Below are 13108 nucleotides of genomic sequence, written 5' to 3'. Positions count from 1 at the left end.
CCCCGGTACGGGGCCGATTGATGCCTTCGGAGCATGAGCTCAGCAAAACCGCACCGGCCAAAGCCCCTTCCCCAGTTGCCCACCCCGGCAAGCGGAGGAGATGCAGCGGGATGGGGCTGGGGGACCCCGACAAGGATGCAGGGGTGTGGAAGAGGAGGAGCAGGGTGACCACTGGATGCTTGTCCGGCTGCTGGGGGCTCACCCGCGGCTTGCCCCAGGGCTGGGGGCTGCCCTGTGAATGGAGGAGCTGGCCCCGGTGGGGGTGTCCCCAGGATGCGGGTTGGGGGGGGGTGTCCGATGCCACCGGGTGTCCATCGGCTCTGATTCATCCGGCAGTGACTTTGTCCCTAAACTACCGTAACTCCCGACCGGTCACTCGGGCAAAGCCGCAGCCGGGGGGGGGGGGGGGGGGAACCGGGCAGCGGGGACCGGTCCCAGCCGGGCACGGAGGCAGCGGGAGGCGAACCCCCGGTGCGTGCGTGTGCGTTCCTGTCCCCGTTCTCCCGTTGGCCGTGCTCTCACCTGCGGGTGCAGCCTCCGGGTGCAGGTACATGGCTGCGGGCGGCGGGGCGGCGGCTGCTGCCCGGTCCGGCGGGGCCGTGGCTCATCAGACGGCGGCGGCGGGGGCCGCGGCAGGCGGCGGAGGGGCGGCGGGGACCCGCATGCGGCGGCGGGGACGGGGGGGGGCACGGGAGCACCGCGGAGCCCGTGCTGCCTGCCTGCTGCCTGCCTGCCTGCCTGCCTGCCTGCCTGCTGCCTGCCTGCGGGGTGTGCGGGTGTGTGTGTGTGTGTGTGCGGGTGTGTGTGTGCGCCCCGAGCGAGCATCCACTTGCTGCTCGCTGCTGGCAGGAGAGGAAACTGCAGCCGCCGGGGAGGGAGGGAGGGATGGGGAATGAGGGGATGGAGGGAGGGAGGGATGGAGGGAAGGGAGGGATGGAGGGAGAGATGGGGAGATGGAGAGGGAGGGAGAGATGGGGAGATGGAGGGAGGGATGGATGGATGCATGGATGGATGGATAGATGGATGGATGGATAGAAGGATGCATGGATGGATGGATGGATGGATGGATGGATGGAAGGATGTAGGGAGGAGACATCAGTACCGCACACGGAGAAGGGGGAACACAGCCCCGGTATGTCCCCAACCATGGCCACTGGCCACGGAGCAGGGACACTCACTCACGGAGCCCTGCACGGCCCCGGAGCGGGTGCCACCCTCGGGGACACCCCCGCACCCGTGAGCACAGATGGGTACCACTCACACACACGGACACAGACCCCCACACCTCGCACACGCACGGCAGCGCGCACACGCACATGGTGGCACGGAGCGTGGCACACGCGTGTGCGCGCACACGGTGGCACTCCCAGGGAGGTCCAAGCAGAGCATCCCCTGTGCCCCCCCCCCAACCAGCGGGGTCTCCGTTGCTCCGCTCCGCTGGATCCAGGCCGGGTCTTCCCGGAGCCGGGGCGCGGCGGCCGCTGTTGGGGCACTGCGGGCACGGAGGGAGCTGCGGGCGGTGGAAAACCCGGCCTGGATCCGTGGAGCGGGTGCGAGCCGTGAGCCGGCTCCCGGTATCTCCCCCTCCCAAGCACGCAGTTTGCGCCTGGGCGTTTATTGCTTGTTTAACGTTGGCTGTTAGAGAGGCAAACAAACGGGAGAGCTGCTCAGGGGTGTGCACCTCCACCTCCTGCCCTGCTGGTGTGGGTGCTCCTGGGTGCAAGGAGACCCCGAGACCGGACACAGGAGGTGCCACTGGAGGGATGCAGTGGGGCAGGGGAGGATGCTGGTGGTGAGGATTGGGGCTGCACCAGCTTTACCCCTTCTGCTGGGGTGAGGGGGTCAGAGATCCATCCCAGCACAGGGCAATGGGGCTGGGATGCTTGCATGGATGGTCCAGGTCTTGTGTGAACCTCAAGGAGCAGAAACCAGAGTGGCTTTGAAGGATGGAGGGGATCAATTGGAAGCTTTCTGGAGTGATATTGGGCTGGGAAGAGCCAGAAACCCACCACCATGGTGGCTCTTGGGACTAAACCTCGACTTTCTGTGCCCCCAGGCTGGATTTTGAGCAAGGAACTAAGCAGGGAATATCTTTTAAGGCCTGAAGAGGCAAACCTGAACCATGAGGGTCTACTTTTAGGCATGGGGCTGAGCTGGATGGGAGCGTGACCCGGCACCATTGGCTCCATTGCCAGTGGGGTGCCAGCACTGGCTGCTGCCTGTTGCCGCGTGGGTGATAAGGGACCCAGTCTCGTGCGCCTGACTCACTCTGCAGGCTCCTCATAGCCTGTTCTGGCACGTCACCCACCACGGGGGACCGGGGACTTCTCCCAGCCCCTCGGAGCTGGGCCAGCCACAACCCATCCTGGGGCTGGTGCCAGCAAAGCGGGTGCTGGCAGCCGGTGTGGCTCGCTGGGGAGCCATGTGCCAGGCAAACTTCTGCACATCCACCCCGGGAGAAGCAATTCCAGCGAGTGGGACCAGCCACCAGCCTGCTCCCAGCACCAGGATGGGCTGGGAAGGAGGCAGCATCCTCTGCCCTTCCCTTCTCCAGGGTTGGCAGAGCTGTTTCCCTGTTCTTTCCCCCCCATCCCAACCCTTCCTTTGATGGGAACCTTCTCATTAAACCCTTGGCACCAACCCTTGCTTTCACTCCGCTTCTCTCCGCTTGCTTCCCACACACTCTTCAGCGAGCTCCAAGCTCCCGGTCCCCGCACGCTCAGGCATCCCGGCAGCAGCAGCACCGTAACCTCCGCTCCCACACAGCCGCTCGCTTCCACCGGGGGCCAAGTGGGTGTGAATCGCTGCTGACTCACGGCAGAGCCGGCTCCGGTGCCTCAACGGGAGCCACACGTGAGCCTCTGACACCAGACGGGCTCCTGCTTTGCCGTCGGCACATAGGGATGCTCTGTTTGGCATTGCCAGGTCCTTGTGGGGGGAGAGTTGGACCCAGCTCAGACGGGGTTGGTGTTGGGGGGGGGGGGGAGGGAGGTGACACCCAATTCACACTCCCCATGCTGTCATCCATCACTCCATGTATCCCTGTGGTGGAGATAGGAGCTGGTTCCAGCGCTGTCCTATTGTTCTCCCAACACCTGACCCTGCAAACCCCTGCACCCCCAAACCTCTGCCCCTAAAACCTCTGGGCAACTCAGCTCCTTGCCATCCTAAAGCAACTTGCCTGGAAAACCTCAGCTCCTGCTTATCCCAAACCTCTGGGTATCCCAAATCCCTGGGCAACTGGGTCCCTGCCGTTCCAACCCCATGGGCAACCTCAGCTCTTGCCATCCCAAACTGCTGTGTATGCTGAACCCCTGGGTAACTGCAGCTTCTACCACCCCAACCCTCCGGGTATCCCAAATCCCTGGGCAACTGGATCCCTGTCATCCCAAAGCTCTGGGCAACCTCAGCCCCTACTATCCCAACCCCCTGGGTAACTGGAGTCCTTGCCATCCCAAACCCCTGGGTAACTGCAGCTTCTGCTACCCCAACCCTCTGGGTACCCCAAAGCCCTGGCCACCCCAAGCCCAGCCCAGCGTGACCCCCTTCATTGTGGCCACAGGGCAGGGGGATGCTCCCATGTCTCCGGCATGGTGCTGGGCTGTACCGGGGCAGCACCATGGGGACCATGTGTGTCCCCCAAGGCTTGGCTCCATCTCCCAACACTGGCTCCCAACCTCACTGCGTTAACCACTGCTCCAACCTGGAGCATCCTTCCAGCATCCTTCCTGCAGCACCAGGCACAGGGTGCTCCTTGGTCCTGAGCCGCATCTCCCGCATGGCCAGAGCTCAGCACCTCAATCCCCATCACTCTCTATGGAGGTTCAACACAGGGCAAGGGCAGGTTCTGCTACCAAATTGCAGTGCTCAGTTCCCAGCTGCTTTGGCTTCCCCGCTGCTCAGAAAGGAGTCATTACTCTCCTTTCTTTCCTCTTTGCCTCTATGGATGGGGAGAAAATGGGCATTTCTCCTTCTCCCCTCCCACCAAAGGGGGAAGCTTTTCTTCCCTCCTCACACGAGCCTTTAATACAAATTAATGTCGGGGCTGAGGCCAAGCCTGGGGGAATTTCATCTCCAATGATGCCTTTTCCAGAGCCGAACAGCAGTAATTACAGGGGGTTAGAAAGCAAACTCCTTCACAGCTCGAACACGAGCAGGCTGTGACCCAGCACTTGTTCCAGCTAATAAAGATGTTAATGAAGGCGCAGCAGCAATGGGGCTTTGCCGTTGCTCCTTCTTCCTTCTCTCTGCACATCCCGGTCCTTGGGATGGGATGGAAGTGGGAGCAGGGACTGAGCTTGTACAAGCAGTGGAGTTGATCCAAGAGGATGCTCATCCCTTTGGTGGGTCCTTGCAGTGTGTAAATGGGGCTGGTTGACAAGCTTGAGAGTCTGTGTGTGAGTAAAGCCCCTTGAACATGTGCTGTGGCTCCACAAGGAAGACAACTGGAATCCCATCCATAAGGACCACAGCAGACCTGCTTATCCTATTCCAGGGCTGGTGTCCCCTCAGTGACAAGCCATAGTTGGAGGCTCCATGGGGATAATGGGCTCGATGGTGAGAGAATCCCTTGGTGTGTGTTTTAATTACAGAGAGAGCATCCTTTGTGCTGCTGCTGTAGAGCAGCTGCTCAGTGCTGTTTGTGTGGGGCTTGGAGGGGGATTTCAGACTCAGCCTGGTTTGGGATGAAGGGAGCTTAAAGCTCCTCCAGCTCCAACCCCAACCCCTTCCACTGGAGCAGCTGCTCCAAGCCCCTGTGTCCAACCTGGCCTTGAGCACTGCCAGGGATGGGGCAGCCACAGCTTCTCTGGGCACCCTGTGCCAGCGCCTCAGCACCCTCCCAGGGAACAGCTTCTGCCTCAGAGCTCAGCTCAGTCTCCCCTCTCTTGGGCAGGTTCAAGCCATTCCCCTTGGCCTGTCCCTACATCCCTTGTCCCAAGCCCCTCTCCAGCTTTCCTGCAGCCCCTTTAGGCACTGGAGCTGCTCTCAGGTCTCCCCTTCAGGAGCCTTCTCTTGTCCAGGCTGCCCCAGCCCAGCTCTCTCAGCCTGGCTCCAGAGCAGAGCTGCTCCAGCCCTCGCAGCATCTCCATGGCCTCCTCTGGCCTCACTCCATCAGCTCCACATCCCTCCTGTGCTGCTGCCCCAGCGCTGGTGCAGGATGCAGTAGGTGGTCGCATGGCTGGAGCCAAGCCAGTGTCCATGGTACCATTCCCTGCAGCCTCACAGACCCTGAGCCCTGCTCCAGTTCCCCATCCCAGACTATCCCCAATGCCCTTTTCCGAAGCCCCTTTGGCTCCTGAATCCCTCCTGATCTCCATCCTGCACTTATCCTGAGCATCCCTTGGTGCCAGCTCCCTTCTTGGTGAGGGGGTTTCATGTACTGCCTGGGGGATGTCACATCTCCCCCTTTCCTCCTGCCACCCCATTCCCACTCTTTGCTGCCATATGGTTCCATTCAAGGTGTTTAATACCTTGTTTTTTTCCAGGTATCCAACAGTTTTTGTCCCTTTGGGAGCAATTCTGGCTACAAATACTCCCAGCTAAGCTCTCCTTTCCCCATGGATCACTGCCTTCCTGGTGTTAGCAGGGGTGTCCAAACCCAAGGTAGGGGTGGGATTGAAACAGGAGGTTTTCCCATGCCCTATGCTGGGGTATCCGGTTATGTGGGGCTATACCAGGACCCCAGTGTGGCGATGCAGGGAGCTGGCATGGTGCTTGACACCACAGGGATGGCCACCCCGGCTGCTGCTGGTGCAGGCAGGAGGGTTCTCATCCCATTGGCATCACCAGGATGCATTCAAGCCCAGAGGAAGGCAGGGAAAGGCAGCAGATGGAGGCTGAAGGTCACAGCTCGGACTTTGCCCGTGGCACCGGGAGCAGCTGCTCTGCAGGTGAGATGGGTGCTGAGGCTGCACCAAGAGCTGCTTCCTCCCCATCCACCCTGAGCCATGGGATGCAGGGAGACCCTTATAGAGGCAGTGATGCTGCAGGAGCTGCTGCAGTGGGTTTGGGCTGGGTCCTGCCCTCCAAAGCCATGTAGAGGAGGTGACTGGTTCAGAGCAGCCACCTTGGATTGATGTTTGTCCTTTCTGGCAGCACAGAGCCAAGAGTGGGGCTGTGCCAGGGTCCTTCCTCTATAGAGGGACCATTTCCCCTCCTCCCTGTACCCTGCTCATGCTGGGCTGTGTCTCCTCTCATTTGATATGTCATTAAATAAAGGGATAGACAAATGCTGGAGCCCTGAGCCTGAAACGAAGGACATGTGGTTGCCCATCACCTCTTATCCCTGTATCCAGGCTGCTGTAAGATCCTGCTTGATGCCAGCATCCACGCAGGGCCTGGGACACAAGGAGCAATGCGGCGGCCATCAGCAGCCATTCCCTGAGGAGAGCTTTCATCTCCTCATCCCTGCCTTTGGAATCAGGTTTCGATCGATGACGAAGCGCCTGCTCCAGCCCCGCTGCCCTGACTCAGCAGGTCCCCATTGCCCGGCAGCGCTGGGCATTGTGGTCATGCCCCGACTCCCCGGTGATGGGCGCTGTGCCTTTGGATGATGACCTGCTGGGACCCCTGCAAAGGGTTGGGATAGGGATGTGCTCCCAGTGTCCGGGATGCTGTCCGCAATGAGCTGGGAATGGTGGCACCACAGGGGCCCTGCTCTGCTTGCCAGGCACTTCTATGGGAGAAGCTGGCAGGGTGCAGACACCAGGACCAGTCTGCAGCCGCATCAGGCCCTGCTCTTCCCTCTACCCCCCATCCAAAGCCTGCTGAAGCCCCATCCTCCCTCCCATTGCTTTCAGAGCCCTTCAGCACTGGCCTCGGGTCATCTTTATTTCATGAGTGCTGGAAGGCGTTGGCGGTCGATGCCTGGGAAAGGCAGTGCTGGAAGAAGATGCTGCCCTTGGGCAGGCTGGCTGGGGCTGCTCTGCAACCGCTGCCCTTCCTAAAGTGCTCCTGAGATGCCGACGTGGGCCTGAGAGCTCGCCCTGCATCCGAAACAAAAGCTCTCCGTGTCCTGATGCTTGTATCATTTGCGGTACCCGGCTCCATCACAAGCAGTGACCTCTATTAGTCATGCTATTAGTCTCATCAGGGGTTCCTAAAGGACGTTGCAGTGAGGTTCTGCCGAGTAACTGTACAATTAGGGAGGAATCAGGCCCGAGACTGCAGCTGCTGATGGATGGGGGCCGTGGGGATGGATGGGGGTGCTGGGGGATGTGAGGGTCATGTGGGGATGGTGTCTGTGATGGAAAAGTTGGATAGAGATGGAAAAGATGTGCCTGGAGGTCAGGCAGGGATATACAAGGGGATGGAGGGAGAAACTGCTGTTACACTCAGTACCCAGACTAGCAGCAGACCTCTGGCTCTATCCCATGTATGAGCATCCCTGTGCAGCCATGGAGTCATGGAATGGTTTGGGATGAAGGGAGCTTAAAGCTCCTCCAGCTCCAACCCCAACCCCTTCCCATGGAGCAGCTGCTCCAAGCCCCTGTGTCCAACCTGGCCTTGAGCACTGCCAGGGATGGGGCAGCCACAGCTTCTCTGGGCACCCTGTGCCAGCGCCTCAGCACCCTCCCAGGGAACAGCTTCTGCCTCAGAGCTCAGCTCAGTCTCCCCTCAGTCTCTTGGGCAGGTTCAAGCCATTCCCCTTGGCCTGTCCCTACAGGCCCTTGTCCCAAGCCCCTCTCCAGCTTTCCTGCAGCCCCTTTAGGCACTGGAGCTGCTCTCAGGTCTCCCCTTCAGGAGCCTTCTCTTGTCCAGGCTGAACTTTGGGCTCAAAAGCCCCATGAGATGCTCCAGCAGCATCCACAAAGCCTCGTTTTGCCCTGGCATTAAAGAAACCTCCCCGTAATGCAGCAGCAATGGGGCAGAAGCAGACTGGAGAATAGAGCTCTCCTTGTCCTGAAAGGGCAGAGTCACAGAGGAGGGATGGGTTGGGACGATCCCAAAAGGAAAACTCATAGGGACTCAGGGCAAGCAGGGATGTGGTGGGGGAAGCATGTGGGGAATGATGTGGAGAAGGGTGTAAAGGTGATGGTGCAGGGCAGGGTGATGATGCAGGGCAGGGTGATGATGCAGGGCAGGGTGATGATGCATGGCTGAGCGCTTCCACATCCGCCTCTAATCCAAACATCTCTGCTCCACTGCAGGCGCCGGAGCAAAGTCCAGGAGAGTTCATATCCCTGCGAGGGCTGGAGCAGATCCAGCAGGAAAACCCCCAGGATGGATCCAGGAAAGCAGTGCCAGGGAGGAGCAGGGAACGGGAAAGGGGAGGGATCATTGTCCCAGCTGCGGGAAGAGCAAAGGTGGGAGCTGAACCTGCCATCCCATCCTGGCAGGGAGCAGCACAGAACAGTGCTCACTAATGCAGGCTTTTAGGAGAAAGGGCTTTAATAGGGTTATTGAGGACAGGCTGTGCCCAAGCCCTCCATCAGCCTCCTTCAGGGTACCCAGTGATGGAGATGCAGGAGCAGCTCTGCACCTCCCAGCCGCTCGCTCCAGTGCTCACAGTAAGGGGAAGGGGATGCTATTGATGTGAAAGCAGCCCCAAGGAGAAGGCTGCTGAGGGGCTGCTGGATGAGAAGCTCTCCATGACCCATCAGGGTTCAGTTGCAGACCAGAACCCCCCCATGTGCTGGGCTGTACCCCCAGAGCGTGAGCAGCTCAGGAAGGGGATCCTGCTCCTCTGCTGCATGAAGGGGAGACCTGAGAGCAGCTCCAGTGCCTAAAGGGGCTGCAGGAAAGCTGGAGAGGGGCTTGGGACAAGGGATGTAGGGACAGGCCAAGGGGAATGGCTTGAACCTGCCCAAGAGAGGGGAGACTGAGCTGAGCTCTGAGGCAGAAGCTGTTCCCTGGGAGGGTGCTGAGGCGCTGGCACAGGGTGCCCAGAGAAGCTGTGGCTGCCCCATCCCTGGCAGTGCTCAAGGCCAGGTTGGACACAGGGGCTTGGAGCAGCTGCTCCAGCGGAAGAGGTTGGGGTTGGAGCTGGAGGAGCTTTAAGCTCCCTTCATCCCAAACCAGGCTGGATTCTGTGATTCTATGGTTAAGTCCTGGCTCCTTCCCAACCAGCTGAAGATGCCACCGCAGGCATCAGCCAACGGGATCCCTCTGCCCTGAGGCCATGGGGATGCCAGCAGCCCAGAGTGGGATCTTTAACAGCTATTGAAGGCAATGGCCATGCTCAGGGCAATGGGGGGAAGCAGAAACTTCTTGTCCCAGCCGTGCCATTGGCCATGGAGCCACTGGAACAGTATCCAGGCAAGGAGCTGCTGGTTCCATATCCAGGGACCCATGGGAGCCTTTACAGCACAGTGAGCCTCACTAATCCCTCTGGAGCATCCATCAGCCTTGCAGAGCTGGCTTGGGATGACTCTGTCCTGCCTGTGACAGACCCCAGGTTGCTGTACCAGTGTCCCACAGCCCCCCAGGTCTCCAGCTCCCTGCATCCCTGGACCACTGCTCTCCATCCTTGGCTGTTCCCCAACCTAGCAGGGGACAGAGGCTTCACCCCATCGTTTCCATATGGGTTACAGCAGCAGGGAGCAGGAGAGCATCCCTGCTCCCATCTGATTCCTCCCTGCCACCATCCTCTGGCACCTGGTTTTATGGAGGGGGAGGATTTGCCTCCTGTGCATGGGATGCTGGAGGGGTGTCCTTAACACAGCCTGGTTCTGTTGCACACCAGTTCCCAGTGTTCGGCCCTCATCCAAAGCCATCCCAGGAACACGAGGGTGTGGGTATGGGATGCTCACAGCAGCCCCAGTGCCGTGCCAGCATCCATGCCTGCGCTGGCAGATGCTGTGGCTGTTAACAGCCTGCATGCCTCCAGCATCCTGCGGCTTCCAGCAGCACTCACCACTGCCTGGCACCATCCCCTCCTGCCTCCGTGCTCCCCGAGGCTGGCAGCAGATGGCCAGCACTGGATCCCATTGGAATACACTCCCTGATCCCAGGGCTCAGCCGGTGTGGAGAGCACCAGATGGGCAACCAGTGAGCTCCAGCATGGGGAAGCAATTCTCAATGAAGCAGGGAGCAATGGGAGGATGAACCTGCTTCCAGCACCTCCTGGCCCCGCATGGTTGACCGAGCTTGTTATTCCCATGTGGATGGTGCAGGATCTGTTCCATGGCACAGGTGCCGCAATTCCCAAAGAGGCTGAGCACGTGCTGCCTCCGCCGGGATGCTTGGGAATATTCAATGGTCTGAACAGGGATTTGCAGTGTTGGAGCAGCATCTGCTGCGTTTCCCGGCTCCTCTCTGAGTGCTGGGAAGGAGATGGGGGGGGCCTGGGAAGGGAAAGGATGAGGATGAGGATGATACAGGGTGGGAAGAGAAGGAAGGGATGAAGATGAGGATGATATGGGGTAGGAAGGCAAGGGACAAGGATGAGGATAAAATGGGATGGGAAGATAAGGGATGAAGATTATACGGAATCGGAAGAGAAGGGAAATGGATAAGGATATCAGATAGGAGGGAAAGGGATGGAATGAGGATGAGGATGATATGGGATGAAAAGGGAAAGAAAGGGGAGGGAAGGGGAGGAAAGGGAAGGAAAGGAAAGGGAAGACTGGGATGGAATAGGTGGGATGTAATGGGAAGGATTGGGATGGAAGGGGGGGTGAAATGAGAAGGGTTGGATGGGATGGAGTGGGGTGGGATGGGAAGGAATGGGGATGATATGGGGTAGGAAAGTATGGGATGGGGATGATAGGGGCTGGGATGGGGATGATGAGGGATGGGATGGGGATGATATGGGATGGGGTGGCTAAAGTGCCCATCAAACAGCATCCAAGCAGGGTATCTCCATCCATCACTGATGTTTCAGGGTGCTGCCCCTGCTCCCTTATGGCAGCATTAACACCCCCGGGATGGGCTATTCTGATTGGGCAGTGCAGGGGGGGACACCTCATCCCTCTCGGGATCCCGGGATCTCTCCAGCCCTGGGCGGGCTCCAGGAGGGAGCTGGGAAAGGCTCCTCTCCTCCTTCCTTCCATCCTCCTCCTCACCACACATACTGGGATGCATGGGGGGGTTGTCTCCCACATGTACCAGGATGGGATACATGGGGGGGGGGGGGGGGGGGGGATCTCCCGGGTGTCTCCCACCCCTTGGATGGGGAACTTCTGACTCAGCCACTGCTGCTTCCCTGCTGGAATCCTGCTCCACAGCTGAGTGTCACCCAGTGACGCAAATCCTGCCACCCCCAGCACCAGGAGCCACGCTTGGAAAGGCTTCCAAGGGGTTTCCAGGCAGGACTCAGACACCCCCATGGGGGAGCTGCCGTCGTATTCCACACAGGAAGGCATGGAAGGGTGAGTCCCTATGTGTGGGGTGCCATGGGGAGGACATCCCCCCCATCCATAGGGATGCAGGTCACTGAGCCCTGTGATGGGTGTTCTGAGCTCCTCTGACCTCCTCACTGGGAAGAGCTGCAGCGAGGAGGGTGGGAAGCTGCTGTAATTCCAATAGTAGGGAAAAGCCCATCCAGTGTTGAACTTCCAAACCTCCACACAGCCCTTTCCCAGTGGAACAACGTTAGCCTCCAATTCCCAGCACACACAGAGGACAGGGATGCAGGAGCAGGATGTGGTGCGGATCCTGCTCCTGCATCCCTCAGGCGCTCTCAGCAGTGATGTCCCATGTCTCACCACTGTCCCACCATGCAGGAGGGATGCAGGAGCCTGAGCAGCTCCCAGGGACTTTGGGAAAGCCCCAGCCTGGATCCAGCCTGGATCCAGCCTTTCCTGCGGGATGGCAAGGGAGGACATGTGGGACATGAGGACAGAGCTCAGCTCCTGGCAGCCCCTGGTTGCTGCAGCCTGGATCCTGTTCCAGCATCTCTGGGTACAGCCCTGGGGACCAGTGTGAAGGGCTGAGGTGAACTGGGAGCACTGGGATGTGATGGGAGCACGAGGAGCACCAGGAGGAATCCACTGTGCACTGAGGGCATCGGGACCCCTGGGAGCACAGGGATGTGGCAGGAGCACTGGGAGTCCTGGGAACAGAGGAAGCACCAAGAGCACTGGGAGCATTGGGATACCTGTGAGCACAGGGATGCACTTGGACCATTGGGATCTCTGTGGGCACAGGGATGCTCTGAGAGCACAGGGATGCTCTGGGAGCATCGGGATCCCTGTGAGCACAGTGATGCTCTGGGAGCATCGGGATCCCTGTGAGCACAGGGATGCTCTGGGAGCATCGGGATCCCTGTGAGCACAGGGATGCACTGGGAGCATCGGGATCTCTGTGAGCACAGGGATGTTCTGAGAGCACAGGGATGCATTGGGAGCATCGGGATCCCTGTGAGCACGGGGATGCACTGGGAGCATTGGGTTACCTGTGAGCACAGGGATGAACTTGGACCATCGGGATCTCTGTGAGCACAGGGATGCTCCGGGGGCATCGGGATCCCTTTGAGCACAGGGATGCTCTGAGAGCATCGGGATCCCTGTGAGCACAGGGATGCATTGGGAACATCGGGATCTCTGTGAGCACAGAGATGCTCTGAGACCATCGGGGTCCCTGTGAGCACAGGGATGCATTGGGAGCACCGGGATCCCTGTGCCCAGCGGGAGCCCCGCACGCCCCGGGTATCGGTGCGGTCTGAAAGCTCCTCCTCGTGGCTCCCGCAGAGAATTACCGGGCACCGGCAGCGCCGGTAGGAGAGCCCCGGGGCACGGCCCGAGGCCGAGGAGCGAGCAGGGACCGGGGGCACAGCGCGGTGCATCCCTCCCATCCTATGGGATCACAGCCACATCCCGGTAAACGGGCGGTGATGGGGATGCAGGGATGGGATGAGCATCCCGGCTTGCTTCCCACGGGCACCCCACTAGTGTGGGCTCTGTGCAGGATTACTGCTGGCTCCCAGGAAGCATTAAGTGAATCCATGAAACAGGATTTCAGGCTGGGTATGAGTGTGGGGATGCTGCAGGTGGAAAAGCACTTTTGCTGCCAGCAGCAGTTTCTGCTTTTCCCCTTGCTGGAAAAGGTGTTTAAATAAGAGGGAGAAAAGAGGAATGGGAACAAACAGGACCTGCAGGGCAGTGCTTTGGGGAGAATCCCTCTGCATCCTGCATCCAGCGTTGGGGCAGCAGCACAAGAGGGACCA

This window comes from Melopsittacus undulatus, chromosome 4 (genome assembly GCF_012275295.1).
Source record: "Melopsittacus undulatus isolate bMelUnd1 chromosome 4, bMelUnd1.mat.Z, whole genome shotgun sequence".
NCBI lineage: Eukaryota > Metazoa > Chordata > Aves > Psittaciformes > Psittaculidae > Melopsittacus > Melopsittacus undulatus.
This window is presented reverse-complemented; position numbering follows the sequence as displayed.